This window comes from Nomascus leucogenys, chromosome 22a (assembly GCF_006542625.1).
Source record: "Nomascus leucogenys isolate Asia chromosome 22a, Asia_NLE_v1, whole genome shotgun sequence".
Taxonomy (NCBI): domain Eukaryota; kingdom Metazoa; phylum Chordata; class Mammalia; order Primates; family Hylobatidae; genus Nomascus; species Nomascus leucogenys.
In genome coordinates this window covers 133265813-133281789 of record NC_044402.1, presented here as the reverse complement: position 1 = coordinate 133281789, position 15977 = coordinate 133265813, and the positions used below count along the sequence as shown (strand labels likewise).

The following is a 15977-nucleotide window of genomic DNA, read 5'->3' as shown; positions in this document are numbered from 1 at the left end:
TATGTTGCTCAAGCTGGTCTCCAACTCCTGGCCTGACCTCAAGTGATCTTCCTGTCTCAGCCTCTTGAGCCTACTGCTTCTTTTAAAAATTATCTTGGATCAGGCCAGGAACCACCAGGCAAGGTGGCTCATACCTGTTAATTCCAGCGCTTTGGGAGGCCAAGATGGGAGAATCGTTGGAGCCCAGGAGTTGGAGATGTGGTCTCTAAAAAAAAAAATTTAAAGATCAACTGGGCATGGTGGTACATGCCTGTAGCCTTAGCTGCCTTGGAGGGTGAGGTGGAGGGATCACTTGATACCAGGAGTTTGGGGGTGCAGTGAGTTGTGGTCCTGCCACTGCACTCCAGCCTAGGCGATGGAGTGAGAGACCCTGTCTCTACAAAATAAATAAATAAAAATAAATTTATAATTTGGGAGGCCAAGCCACGCAGACAGCTTGGGCCCAGGAGTTCAAGACTGGATTGGGCAACATCGTGAGACTCCATCTCTTTTTAAAAAAAAAAAAAAAGTTTTTAAAAAAATAAATAAAATATAAATTTTTTTAAAGTTGCTTCAGATTGTCAAGTTAAAATAATAAACTAATGAATTTCACAAGTGACATTTCAAAAGTAATCTTAAGATATGAGAGCTTAAAAAAATGGAAAATACTATAAAAATTGTAAATATAACTGGCCCTCCATATCCATGGGTTCTAGTCCATGGATTCAACCAACCTCGGATGGAAAAAAAATTTTTTAATTGCATCTGTACCAACATGTATAGACACTTCTTTTCCTTGTCATTATTCCCTAAACAATACAGCATTTATGTTGTATTAAGCATTATGAGTAATCTAGAGGTGTTAAAGTATATAGAAGTATGTACATAGGTTATACGCAAATACTATGCCATTTTACGTTAGGGACTTGAGCATCCAAGGATTTTAACATCTGAAGGACATCCTAGAACGAATCCCCATGGATACTGACGGACAACTGTATACTGTAAAATATCTCTAAGATACATAACACATGGCACTGGGGACCAAGTTAAGGATTCTCCCCCTTTATCACCATGTTGCCTCTGTTTAAATGATCTAAAAAATAATAAACTACAAATATGTCTAAAGCTTAGAAACAGCAAAGTAAAAGTGTGTTAACCTTCATAATCAGCTATTCATTTACCTGCCTTCCTTCTGAAAGGTACTTCCAGCCCTATGTCAACCAAGCAGACTCCAAGGGAGATTATCATGTTCTTACTTGACCCTGACTCCCTGCTCCCCTACCACACAAAAGGTGCAAACCAGACTAAAACTGAGGTAAACTTAGTATCCTCCTCATCACTTTTTTTGTTTTTGTTGTTTTTTTTTTTTTTTTTGAGACTGAGTCTCGCTCTGTCGCCCAGGCTGGAGTACAGTGGCGTGATCACGGCCCACTGCAAGCTCCACCTCCCAGGTTCACACCATTCTCCTGTCTCAGCCTCCCGAGTAGCTGGGACTACAGGCGCGTGCCACCACACCCGGCTAATATTTTTGTATTTTTAGTAGAGACAAGGTTTCACCAGGTTAGCCAGGATGGTCTTGATCTCCTGACCTCGTGATCAGCCTGCCCTGGCCTCCCGAAGTGCAGGGATTACAGGTGTGAGCCACTGCGCCCAGCCCCTCCTCATCTCTTAAAACAACTGGTAATTCAAAGAAAACATAACTGCCGGACATGGTGGCTCACACCTGTAATCCCAGCACTTTGGGAGGCCAAGGTGGGTGGAACCAGCCTGGGCAACATGGCAAAACCCTGTCTCCACAAAAACATACAAAAATTAGCTGGGCATGATGGTGCGAGCCTGTAGTCCCAGCTGAGGTGGGGGGGTCACTTATGCTGTGGAGCTTGAGACTACAATGAGTCGTGATTGCACCACTGCATTCCAGCCTGGGCAACAAAGCGAGACCTTGTCTCAATTAAAAAAAAAAATTTTTAAAAATTAAAATAAAAAAAGAAAACACTTTTTTAAACATTTTAATTTCTCTGAAATTAGAATGCATCTTAAAACTGGTGCCAAGTTACAACTGCTACTATCTGGGTGCAAGTTGTGTTACAGCTGTCTGAACAAGGGCCAATTTTTTAAACTGCTGTTTTAAATCTCTTCAAAATAATACGATGCTGTATCAAAACTAAATTTATTGTATAACTGAAAGGAAGCAAATACAGCCATGGAGTATTAGTGAAGTAACTATTCATCATTCAAAGAATGATTCCAAGTGATTTACAGGACCTCAGAAAGAAAGGGGGGAAAAAACACACAAGCCAATGGAGTCTGTTATCGTTTGCTACCGATACTGATGACACTGCACAACCCATATAACCACATGCAGCAGCCCTGAAGTACTAAAAGGGGTTGAAAATTAAATAGTTTATATTGCTCTTAAAATCTTCACAAGCATCAAACGACTAAATTTTAAACTGATGACAGAGTAATAGAGCATTCCCTTAACTACTGCACCACCAATACTTTGAACGACTGGTGGGGAGCGGGAGGAAGAAAGCAGGAGACTTCTATGATGCCAAGTTGAAAAGTGATTTAGAAAAGTCAGACTAAATACCCAGAAATCTTAGGACTATCTTAACAAATTTATTTTACTTCTATTTTCATTTTCATACATGCAATAAAAGGATATACTGTTTAATAAAAATCCATTCTTATTTGCTAAATAAGTTTAAAAGAGCTTTTTTAAAAAATATAAAATAATTCTAACAAGAAAAGCCTGTGCCAGATGTGCCAGGGTCTTCTTGGCAGTAATGCACAAAATGATTAATCTTATAGTTGACACATGTTAGATTCAATTAAAATTATGGTACATTCCAAATGAATGACTTGTCAAGGTAGCAATGATCAGACCCCAGGAAAGGTGCCCACTGTTAAACTGAAACAGGCATCACTACTTACACATCAGCCTTACGACTTTTTGTAACATAAATCAATTCAGTGTGTTTTCTAAAAGTATGTGGACCTACTTGGATGACAAACAGAGATGAAGAGACTACAACAACTAGAGCTGTAGAGACCACATCAATTGTAAGGTTTTTCTTTAATACTAAACATCCTGAAGGAACGGTTTTACCACCATTTCAAGCCCCATCTAGCCAAATGTTTTAAACTCAAGTTTTAAACTCAAACCCGTAGAGGATTTTAGGGCACTGAATAATGGCTCTGCATTTATAAAGCAAGTCAGGATTTAAATCAGACTGAATTTATAAAGCAGGTAAATCTCAACTACAATTCAAAGTATTTGCTATTTGTGAAAATACTAAATTCATTGTTAGTGATTTAATTTTTTCCCCTTTAACTTACTACAAGGCCATCACCTATGCTCACATAGGTTCTGGAAGTACAAAACTCCAGGGTCACTATTAACACAAATGATACAGATGGAGCCCCTACAGGCAGCAGTCTTGAAATATAAACGAAGCCCCAGATTCAAGCAGCATCTAAGGAACAATAACAAGTAAGGAAATCCTGTTTGGGTCTACTTTATCATTGCACCTATAAATCTTTGAGTACTGCAAAACTACTACAATGCACAACTATTAAGAGCTCAGAAGATTTTTTAATGTCTTGAGCTGGGAACCCAACTACCATTTACAACATGGTTTCCACAAGAAAATTATTTCCTAATGTAAAGATTTCTTTTTTTTTTTTTTTTAAGATTGAGTCTCGCTCTATTGCCCAGGCTGGAGTGCAGTGGCATGATCTTGGCTCACTGCAACCTTCGTCTCCCAGGTTCAAGTGATTCTCCTGCCCCAGCCTCCTGAATGGCTGGGATTACACGCATGCACCACCACACCCAGCTAATTTTTGTATTTTTAGTAGAGACGGGGTTTCACCATGTTGGCCAGGCTGGTCTCGAACTCCTAACCTTAAGTGATCCACCTGCCTCAGCCTCCCAAAGTGCTGGGACTACAGGCGTGAGCCACTGCACCTGGTCCCTAAAGTAAAGATTTCTGAAGAACTCTTAAAAACCCAAGAATATTTTTTTCCTGTCTCAGCGCAGGGCGCCCACAACTTGAGCTCTTTCTGCTGCTCCTCAGCTCTCAGATACAGCTGATGCCATGGATTTCGGAGACCTGAAAAGCCCTGCCAGCCTCCAGGTGCTCAACAACTACCTGGTGGACAAGAGCTACATTGAGGGGTATGTGGCATCACAAGCAGATGTGGCAGTATTTGAAGCAGCGTCCCGCCCACCACCTGCTGACTTGTGTTATGCCCTTCATTGGTATCATCACATCAAGTCTTACGAAAAAGAAAAGGCCAGCCTTCCAGGAGTGAAGAAAGCTTTGGGCAAGTATGGTCCTGTGGATATGGAAGACACTATAGGAAGAGGAGCTAAAGATAGTAAAGATGATGATGACACTGATCTCTTTGGATCTGATGGGAGGAGAAAAGTGAAGAAACGAAGAGGCTAAGGGAAGAACGCCTTCCACAACATGAATCAAAGAAAGCCAAAAAACCGGCACTTGTTGCCAAGTCTTCCATCTTACTAGATGTGAAACCTTGGGATGATAAGACAGATATGGCGAAATTAGAGGAGTGCATCAGAGGCATTCAAGCAGATGGCTTAGTCTGGAGATCATCTAAACTAGTTCAAGTGGGATACAGAATTAAGAAACTTCAAATACGTTGTGAAGCTGAAGATGATAAAGTTGGAACAGATATGCTGGAGAAGCAGATCACTGCTTTTGAGGACTATGCGCAGTCCATGGATGTGGCTGCTTTCAACAAAATCTAAAATCCATCCTGGGTCATGGCATTTAAATAAAAGCTTGACAGGTTAATTTAAAAAAAAAACAACTAAAAATAATAAACCAAGTTATTTAATTATCAAAGAAAGAGACCTGCATTACTCAGAACAGTGTTCTGCTCATTCTTCTTTATGATTCAAAGCAGGAAATCTAAGAGGCATGAATGCTGGAGAAATCTAACTTATGCGCTTAAAAATACTGTATTCTCTTAATTCTGAGTTGCCCATCCTGGACAGCTCCTTCCAAATCAATTTCAATGAGCCCAGGTTTAATGTATTTACATGTACTAGAGGCATGGTCTTACACTCTGCCTCTAAATTAGTTGGAATGGAAACTGTGCATTATTTCTGAATAGTCTTTTCTAAGGATGTAATGAGGTGTTAAAAGGAGCTTAGGGTAACATTTTAAACCCCAACTATCCAAATGCTTTCAGCTCAAACGCCTAGAAGACTTGTGACCTTTAGAAAACAGCTCTGGAGGCCAGATGCAGTGCCTCACACCTGTAATCTCAACACTTTGGGAAGCTGAGGCATGCAGATCACTTGAGCTCAGAAGTTTAAGAACAGTCTGGACAACACGACAAAAACCTCATCTCTACACAAAATACAAAAGTTAGTTGTGCGTGGTGGTATGCTCCTGCAGTCCAAGCTACTTGGGAGGCTGAGGTGGGAGGACTGAGAGCCCAGGAGGTCGAGACTGCAGTGAGCCTTGTTCATGCCACTGCCCTCCAGCCTGCGCAACAGAGCCAGACCCAGTAAGGAAAAGGAAAGGAAAAGAAAAAGAGAAGGGAAAGGAAAAAGAAAGGGAAAAGGAAAGAGAAAAGGAAAAGGAAAGGGCTCTGAGTTTATAAAGCAATTCAGGATTTGAACCAGACTCTGGACGCTCTGCTCCATCATGCAATCCTGCCTCTGTAGACTGGTTTTCGTTGAAACTATGACCTCCCTTCTTTTTGTTGAAACTATGATCTCCCTTTTCCTCCATTACCAGCACTATCCTCATATTTCTTTGCCCATCTTTATTTCCCTCTAAATTACGGAATGGCAAAAAGGGCATGCAGAGAGTAGGGGTGTCATTTTAACAACAGCAATTAAAAAATCTGACCACAAATTTGTAACCGGCCACTGGCTGGGAGAGATGATCCCACCCCGCAATTAATTACAAATTTGATTTTTTTCTCCCATGACCAATGTGGCATGGGATCACTGACTGATCACATTATCAAGGCACTACTGTTTTCAGTTTACTGGTCAGCCAGTCTCAAAAGCCCAGATCATCTGAAACACTCTCTACTCCATCCCTTATATCCAGTCATTTTGTCTCAAATTTAGCCTACTTCTCCTTCAAGATTCCTCTTGCAATTCCTCTTTCATTATAGTCCAAACTGTATTAATGTATGTCTGGATTATTATAACAAAAGTTCTCATTTGCTTCCCTGACTGGGCCTCAAGATCAATTTTCCTAAGGCACCTTTCTGATCATGGCCTACACTCCTCTAAAAAAGTCCAATCGAACCTACTATGTATCATCAATCTGACAACCCATGCCAACCTCCCCAACTCAATCTCCTATTGTTTCACCTCCCAACTCAAAGCCAAATGAGAACTTTCTACCGTCCACTGCATTTTCCTTCCTCTTTAGTTGTGCTATGACATACCCTTCCCCCAGAAGCCTGACCTCCCTCCCTTAGAATGGCTCATACAAAACCAAGGATCTATTCAAACACCTACTCCATAAAATAGTTCCCAAAGTGTAAAAGCACTGCTCCCTCTGGAAGGGAAAATCTAAATAAAACACAGGATACAGAAATGGAATGGAATCTATAGGACTCAATGTTGTGGGTATTTTTCAAATGTGTATTATAAAGCTTAAAAGGAAGCAGAAAACAGAAAAACGAATTTAGGGGGACAGATATTGAGGATGGTTTTGAACAAAATAAGTGCAAGGTGCTTGACTGAGGAGCTATCCAAAAGACCTAGAGTTGAAGAGTAATCAGAATAGAAAGACACAGATTTAATGGAAGTGAATCCATAGAGTTACAACCAAAAATTGAATAAGGCTACCCCAAAGCAGAAATCTTAAGAAAGAACAAGAACAAAGCCTCACCAATCACTGTACAGGCTGATATAGGAAGAAAGAGAAAGACTACAGAGGTAGAGATCTCTAGCCCAAACCCTTCACTAAACTCAAATTCACTGACTCTAGTTTTCTCCCCCAAGGTACTATTCTCACCACATTCTCTATAACTAAAATAGACCCATATTAACCTCCAAGAAGTTCATAATTACTCTTGCCTCCCCACTATTCCCATTTCCTGAGGTAAACATGTTAACAGCCTAGTGTGTATGCCTCCATACTTCACATTCAGACAAACATGTTCACATATATGTGGTGGGGAAAGGGGATTAGCTATTTGCTATTATAAAGCAAGAATCATATTATATACCTTATTTTGAGACAGGCAATTCTCTCAATATATTTGCATGGACAAACTTCCAATAAACAGATAAAGAGTTAAGTTGCAGTTTTTAAAAGCTGTATAATGGGCCGGGCACAGTGGCTCATGTTGTAATCCCAGAACTCTGGGAGGCCAAGGAAGGTGAATCAAGTTGAGGCCAGGGGTTCAAGACCAGCCTGGCCAATATGGTGAAACCCTGTCTCTACTAAAAATACAAAACATTAGCAGTGTGTGGTGATGCACACCTGTAATCCCAGTTACTCAAGAGGCTGAGGCATGAGAATCATTTGATCCCGGGAGGCAGAGGCTACAGTGAGCTGACGTCGCATCACTGCACTGCAGCCTGGGCAACAGAGCAAGACTCTGCGCCAAAAAAAAAAAAAGCAAGCTGTGTAACATTCCACAGAAATGGATGACATGGATGACTTTTACTTTTTTGCCTTTATGAACAATGCTGCAATAAACAACCTTTTATTCATATATTTATGCTTTTATCTCTACTAGATAGACTTCTAAAATCACAGGTGCTCAGTGTATAATATAATTTCTTTATAGAAAATTAAAGTTCACCTAAGTGACAGTCCTCTAGAAAGAAGAACTAGAGGTATGGAGTGGGCAAGATCTATCTTCCATTGAGTTATCTTTTTGTACTTTCGAAATCTTGTCACGTATATTTTAAAATAAATTTTAACCTAGTAGAAATCTCAAATCCTCAAAAGCTATAGGACCTATTTAAAAACTAAAAACTATTTTATTTATTTATTTTTTAACTTTTATGTTTTTGAGACAGGGTCTCACTGTTACCCAGGCTGGACTTGAACTCCTTGACTCAAGCAATCCTCCCACCTCAGCCTCCCCAGTGGCTGAAACTATAGGCATGCACCACTGTGGCTTATTTACTTTGCTCTTTTTAAAATTTTTAACAAACGGTATTTGGGGGTGGGGAGAAGGGTGTGCTCCCATATGATTTTTTTTTTTTGTGAGACAGAGCCTTGCTCTGTCACCGGGGCTGGAGTGCAGTGGTGCGATGTCGGCTCACTGCAACCTCTGCCTCCCAGGTTCAAGCGAGTCTTCTGCCTCAGTCTCCCCAGTAGCTGGGATTACAAGTGCTGAACACCACGCCCAGGTAATTTTTGTATTTTTAGTAGAGGCAAGGTTTTGCCATATTGGCCAGGCTGGTCTCAAACTCCTGACCTCAAGTGATCCACCCGCCTTGGCCTCCCAAAGTGGTGGATTACAGGTGGATTACAGGTGTGGGCCACGGCACCCAGCCTCATCTTGCTTACCTTTTACACTCCAAACTGCAAAAAGTTAAAAGCCATTACTACTACTGGCCACCTGAAGGGCTGACCAAAGGATCCATGTCCTGAGCTCTTCTGGCACTGCAAACTTTTACAAGTAGCCCCAACCTCTTCTACAGAATAACACACTTCATATACAAAAATATATAAATAAGGGTAGAATTTCTAAACAAAATCCCATGAAATATTTTTTTTGATCCAACATAAAAATCTAATGGACACTGCTAATATTATCTGGTAACCCCTAACCAGATTACTTGTATGCATTATGAACAAGGAATGATAACTCCTGCCCTCAAGGCGCCAGTCTAATAAAAAGACAATGAGTACCATGTGATAAGCACTACAATGAACTATGCAAAGTAAGCTCTGGGAATACTGGGAAGATTATCCTAAAATGAGAAGCGTAACACTGAAGATCTGTTGAATTATAATATTTGCTAGCATTTATTGAGAGCTAACTATGTGCTTACTAAGAGTTCAAAGTGCTTCATATATATTCTCTTAATTTGACATAGATTCTTTGGCCCAATTTTGTAGATGAGGAAATGAGGCACAGAGAAAAGTTAAGCAGCTCGCACAAGGTCAAACCCGTATTATAAGGACCCCAAAAACCAGATACTATGAATGAGCCAGTCTTTAAGGCTAAAGGGGTAGAGGGGGAGGTGCAGGAAAGGGTAAAGAAGAAAGACCTAGGTTCTTTTGGAAGATAATCAATTTGTTCAATAGGCTAAAAAACTAATGTGAAGATTGGTAAAGCAGTGGCTACATCACAAAAGGCTTTGCATTTCATATTCCAAGGGAAATGAAAGGTTATGAAAAGACTTGGGCAGGAAAGTTTCCAGGATAAAATTTGTACTTTAGAAAGATGACTGAGGATAGTTATCTGGAGGAAAATGAATTCAATCTAGTAGGGAAGAGTAAGGTGATGAGTAACTAAACTTCACTGATATGAAAGGTTACCAACAACATATTAAGTGTTCAAGGCAAGTTACAGAATACAGAGAATATGATTATATTTAAAATATTTTAAAATACACTGGATATATATAGATATGCCCCAAAATGTTAATACTTCTAATCGGTAGGATTATGGATAATTCCCTTTTCCTATTAAGTTTCTAACTTGTGCATACAACAAAGATGGTAGTGGTACATTTTTTTTAACGGAAGTATTTGAAAGTTTCAAATATTAGGCCAGGTGCTGTGGCTCACACCTGTAATCCCAAAGCTTTAGGAGACTGAGGCAGGAGGATTACTCGAGGCCAGAAGTTTGAGACCAGCCTAAGCAACATAGTGAGAGCTCATCTCTACAAAAAATAAAATTTTAAGGCCAGGCGCGGTGGCTCACGCTTGTAATCCCAGCACTTTGGGAGGCCGAGGCGGGCGGATCACGAGGTCAGGAGATCGAGACCACGGTGAAACCCTGTCTCTACTAAAAATATAAAAAAAATAAGCCGGGCGTGGTGGCGGGCGCCTGTAGTCCCAGCTACTCGGAGAGGCTGAGGCAGGAGAATGGTGTGAACCCGGGAGGCGGAGCTTGCAGTGAGCCGAGATCGCGCCACTGCACTCCAGCCTGGGCGGCAGAGCGAGACTCCGCCTCAAAAAAATAAAAATAAAAATAAAAATAAAAATAAAAATAAAATTTTAATTAGGCAGGTATGGTGGCACTTGCCTTAGTTCCAGCTACTTGAGAGGCTGAGGTGAGAGGATGGTTTGATCTTAGATCAGGGCTCCAGTGAGTTATGATAGCACCACTGCACTCTAGCCTGGGTGACAGAGCTAGACAGTCTCTAAAACAAACAAACAAAAAAGTTTCAAATATTTAAGTCAAAAAAGAGAAGATTGAAAATTCTTCATTGGCTTCGAAAATGAACTTATTGATGTTCTGGAAGAATGCAGTTAGGAGTGCCGTGGGGGACAAAGCCAGATTTCAATGGAGTGAGGCATGACTGGGAGGTGAGAAAGGGGAAGACCACAAATGCAATCAACTCTTTCAAGAATCTTACATGTGAGGCCGGCACAGTGGCTCACGCCTGTAATCCCAACACTTTAGGAGGCCAAGATGGGCGGATCATTTGAGGTCAGGTGTTCGAGACCAGCCTGGCCAACATGGTGAAACCCCGTCTCTACTAAAAATACAAAAAAAAAAAAAAATTAGCCAGGCGTGGCAGCGGGCGCTGGTTAATCCCAGCTACTCAGAAGGCTGAGGCAGGAGAATCACTTGAACCCGGAAAGGCGGAGGTTGTGGTGAGCTGAGATCACACCACTGCACTCCAGCCAGGGTGACAGAGCAAGACTCCATCTCAAAAATAAGAATCTTAGCTGTGGAAGGCTAGGAGCAGTGGCTCACACCTGTAATCCCGGCACTTTCGGAGGCCGAGGCGGGCAGATCACCTGAGGTCGGGAATTCGAGACCGGCCTAACACGGAGAAACCCCGTCTCTACTGAAAATACAAAAAATTAGCCAGGCGTGGTGGCAAAAGCCTGTAATCCCAGCTACTCAGGAGGCTGAGGCAGGAGAATCACTCGAACCCGGGAGGCAGAGGTTGCGGTGAGCCGAGATCGTGCCACTGCACTCCAGCCTGGGCAACAAGAGCGAATCTCCATCTCAAAAAAAAAAAAAAAAAAGGCCGGGCACAGTGGCTCACACCTGTAATCCCAGCACTTCGGGAGGCCGAGGCAGGTGGATCACGAGGTCAGGAGTTCGAGACCAGCCTGGCCAGTATGTTGAAACTCCTGTCTCTACTAAAAATACAAAAATTAGCTGGGCATGTGGCATGTGCCTGTACTCCCAGCTACTCGGGAGGCACAGGCAGAAGAATCGCTTGAACCCAGGGGGCGGGGTTGCAGTGAGCCGAGATCATGCCACTGCACTCCAGCCTGGGTGACAGAGCAAGACTCTGTCTCAAAAAAAAAATAAAATAAAATAAAATAAAGAAAAGAATCTTGGCTGTGGAAGAGAGAAGAGAAAGAATGGAAAGAAAATTTCCATTTTTTTGTTTTAGATATATCCCCAATGGAAAGTTACTAGCAGAGTCAAAAGGTTAATTTTAACAATTCAATAAAAATATTATGTAAATTAAATCTCTGAGAAGGCAGGAAGTATGAGGGTTTCACAGAACAAACAGAAACAAAAACTACTCCTATCTACTTGTAACCAGAGGAAAGTAGATCCAAATGACTTAGAATGCTTCCGAGGTTATGTAGAGTTTTATTGAAGGGGGTAGGGGAATTTAAAAGGAAATTGAGGCCAAGCTAATGCCCATGCCAGGAAACCCAGCACTGAGGCTGAGGTAGGCAGATTGCCTGAGCCCAGGAGTTTGAGACCAGGCTGGGAAACACAGCAAGATCCTGTCTCTACAAAACTTACATAAAAAATAATTTTAAAATAAACAAACCAACAAAAAAACAAAAATAAAGGAAACTGAGGGGAATTCATCAAACTGATGGCTTCAATCTTCTCAGAAAAGTAGGCAAATGACAGAGAAGATGATAAGGTAGGGTTTGAGGAAACTAAAGAAATTGATAGCTGCTGTGTTCTATGCTAGAGGTTTCTTTTTTTTAAAATAAACTTGAGAAATAATTATAGTTTAAAAAGTTACAAAGATAATACAGAAAGTACCGTCAGTTTCCCCTAATGTTAACAACTTACGTTACACAATACTTTCTCAAAACTAAGGAACCAACATTGGTACATCACTATTACCTATACTTCAGAGTTTATTCAGATTTCATCAGTTTTTCCAACAACATCCTTGTTCTGTGCCAGTCTCCAATTCAGAACACCTTGTTGCACTTAGCTACAGTATCTCTAAAGACCCGATAAAGATACAGAAGTGATATGGTTAGGCTTTGTGTCCCCACTCAAATCTCATCTTGAATTGTAATCCCTGTAATCCCCACGTGTCAAGGGAGAGACCAGGTGGAGGTAACTGAATCATGCGGGCGGTTTCCCCCATGCTGTTCTCATCAGATCTGATGGTTTTATAAGGGGCTCTTCCCACTTCCATTGGTACTTCTCTCTCCTGCTGCCTTGTGTAGAAGGTGCCTTGCTTCCCCTTCTCCGTCTGCTATGATTGTAACTTTCCTGCGGCCTCCCCAGCCATGAAAAACTGTGAGTCAATTAAACCTCTTTCTTTCATAAATTACCCAGTCTCAGGCAGTTCATTACAGCAATATGAAAATGGGCTAATACAAGAGGGAAGCTAATCTGCAAGGTGGTTGTGGGCTTCTTTCTCCAACCTAGCAGCCAGAGTATGGGGCAGAGAGCCCACAAGAAACCAGGGTTAGGGTTTTGTCAGCATGGTAAAGGGAAGAATAAGAAGGCAAAGTAGAGGGTGCTGGCAGAAGCGTGATTTAGACACTGTGGGGAAGGGTGTAAAAACAGAAGACAGTTGACAAATTTAAGATGTTGGTAATGCCAAAAAGCAAGTATAGTAGAAATAAAAATGAAAGCACTAGTAGAACTAGAGATGAAAGTAAAAGACAAGAAACCAGGAACCTGGGAGAACCCGATGGATCAGCTATATAGACTCTAAAGCAACCTCAGGATAATGGCAGAGACAAAAATAGAAAAAACAATGAATCAAAGGGTAAGACCACAGAGTCCTTTTCTGATAATAAGGATAGGAAGAGAGATGCATTGTCAGACAGCATGAACTTCAGAGGAAAGAGAGTTTTGCACAAAGATAGATAAAAAATGGCTAACCTGACCGTATATGATCTATCACCTAAACTAGATAATGTGTGAAAGGATATTAAAGAACTGCATAAAGGAACAGCAGCAAGCTAGGCAGAAGAGCCATCCTAATAAAGGAATAGAATGAGCCTGTGAATGGAGAAGGATGAAGACCCTGATTCTGCATCCTGACATACCCTAGTGCAAGAAAATCTACTGTTAACCTCAGAGGGCTAAAGGGAAGGTAAGATTACCAGGGCAGATGGGCTTCAGTTTCCACAAGAAAGCCTAAAAACATCTTATGAACGCGAGGGGAGAGGTTTAACACAAAAATAACATTTCAGAGAATTCAAGAGGAAAGTCTTAGGAATTAAACAAGAGATTTGGTCAAGGGAAGAAGAAACTCTGAGTGGTATGAAGATCAGACTACAAAAAAGAATGAATAAATAGATGGACTTTCATTCTGGACAATGACAGATGATGACAGGAATGCATGGCATAGTGGAATTGGCAGGTCTCAGGAATTCTGAGAGAACTTGTCCTCACATCTCTGAAAGACAGGGGCACTCAAAACCTTTGAGGAAGGAGTCAGAAAAAGACAGTGCCTCTGAAGGAATGTGGGCAAAATACTGTTAGTTCTGAGACCACTCCGTTAGCATATCTTTCTCATGCTGAAAGCAACTCTGACAGAGAAGATGATCGGGTTCTTCCCTCCCTCCTCTGGCCTTTTCTCTCTTTGGCTATTCCAACTCTAGGGATAAGGACTTCAAACAAGTAGGTCTATCACATATTTTAAAGACTTGACTTAAAAACAGCTGAGAGAAAAAAAAAAAAACAGCTGAGAGAGGCGGGGCACGGTGGCTCATGCCTGTAATCCCAGCACTTTGGGAGGCTGAGGTGGGCAAATCAATTGAGGCCAGGAGTTCGAAACCAGCCTGGCCAACATGGCAAAACCCCGTCTCTACTAAAAATGCAAAAATTAGCCAGGCGTGGTGGTTCATGCCTGTAATCCCAGCTATTCAGGAGGCTGAGGCAGGAGAACTGCTTGAACCTGGGAGGCAGAGGTTGCAGTAAGCTGAGATCACGCCATTGCACTCCAGCCTGGACAACAGAGTGAGCCTCTGTCTCAAAAAAAAAAAAAAAAAAAAAAAAAAAAAATATATATATATATATATATATATTACACTGTTGGTAGGAGTGTAAACTAGTTCCACCATTGTGGAAGACTGTGTGGCAATTCTTCAAGGATCTAGAACTAGAAACACTATTTGACCCAGTGATCCCATTACTGGGTATATATACCCAAAGGATTATAAATCATGCTACTATAAAGACACATGCACACATGTTTATTGTAGCACTATTCACAATAGCAAAGACTTGAAACCAACCCAAATGTCCATGAATGACAGACTGGATTAAGAAAATGTGGCATACATACACCATGGAATACTATCTAGCCACAAAAAAGGATGAGTTCATGTCCTTTGCAGGGACACGGATGAAGCTGGAAACCACCATTCTCAGCAAACTATCACAAGGACAGAAAACCAAACACCACACATTCTCACAGGTGGGAACTGAACAATGAGAACACTTGGACACAGGGTGGGGAACATCACACACTGGGGCCTGTCATAGGATGGGGGGCTGGGGGGAGAGATAGCATTAGGAGAAATACCTAATGTAAATGACAAGTTAATGGGTGCAGCAAACCAACATGGCACATGTACAACTATGTAACGAAACTGCACGTTGTACACATGTACCCTAGAACTTAACATATAACAAACAGCTGAGAGAATATTTCTACATAACTGCTTTCTCAGACTTTGTCTATTACTCAAAATTACACATAAGTGACTTCAAGTAATATATTCCTTATGCAATAATACCAATAAGCTGTCTTCTTCAATAAACTGTATCCTTGTCCTTGACAGTGAATATTTTATAAGCTAGACTTTTTGTCAACTTCTAAATAACTGAGCTAAATTTAGACCGCACTATAAGTTATTTTATCTGATTATTAGTATAATTGTTTTTCTTTTTCTCCCTACATTTTTCTATAATTTTCATGACTTCCTCTTTATTTTAACTATTCATCTCCTCTTTGGGACCTCATCTATCACTTTGTGGGCCTCTGAGTACATTTTCCCAGGAGAAGAAAGAAAAGAAATCAACCTAGGTCCTTCTTATTGTTGAGTTTACAATAAAGAAAAGACAGACTCTGACCTCTCCCTCTTAGCCTGCCATTTTCTTACAGCCTGGAACAGACTAGAGGAACCAAGCAACTTCTGAGCTCAGGAAATCACTTTCAACAAAAAAGGTGGCAAATCTACGTAGTAAATCCCATGTGGGTAAAATCGGCAAGGAGAAGCCAAAGTAGCTGCTGAGTCACATTCCAGCACAGTGTCTGATACTTAACTTTGACAGTGTTCCCAAATACTGCTTCCCAGAAGTCTTGAAGACGGATTAGCTACCACCACTATTCCACTAAGAACTCAAAACATACACACCTTTGAAAACCCCCTGGATCTTTATTATAAAAATTATGTGGCCGGCACAGTGGCTCTCACCTGTAATCCCATCTACTTGGGAGGCTGAGGCAGAAGAACTACTTGAAGGCAGAGGTTGCAGTGAGCCGAGATCACACCACTGCGCTCCAGCCTGGGCAACAAAGCGAGACGCTGTCTCAAAAAAAAAAAAAAGTGCTACTACAAATCTCTATTTCCTAGCTATGCAAAACTTACCCAGAAAAAATATGGCGA

At 41.2% G+C, this 15977-nt stretch overlaps 1 protein-coding gene and 1 pseudogene across 7 annotated transcripts in view; one reads left to right on the top strand and one right to left on the bottom strand.

The window, feature by feature from the left end:
- GIGYF2 (GRB10 interacting GYF protein 2) overlaps positions 1-15977 on the bottom strand; it is a 164448-nt gene that overhangs the window by 125936 nt on the left and 22535 nt on the right. Inside the window, exon 1 of one of the 7 annotated variants that reach the window (XM_030803965.1) lies at positions 135-205. The exons of the other annotated variants lie outside the window; for them this stretch is intronic. The gene's annotated coding sequence lies outside the window, so the exon portion shown is untranslated. Of the gene's footprint in view, positions 1-134; positions 206-15977 lie in introns of those variants that run through there. 7 annotated transcript variants of the gene reach the window in all.
- LOC100596574 lies at positions 3973-5430 on the top strand (annotated as a pseudogene).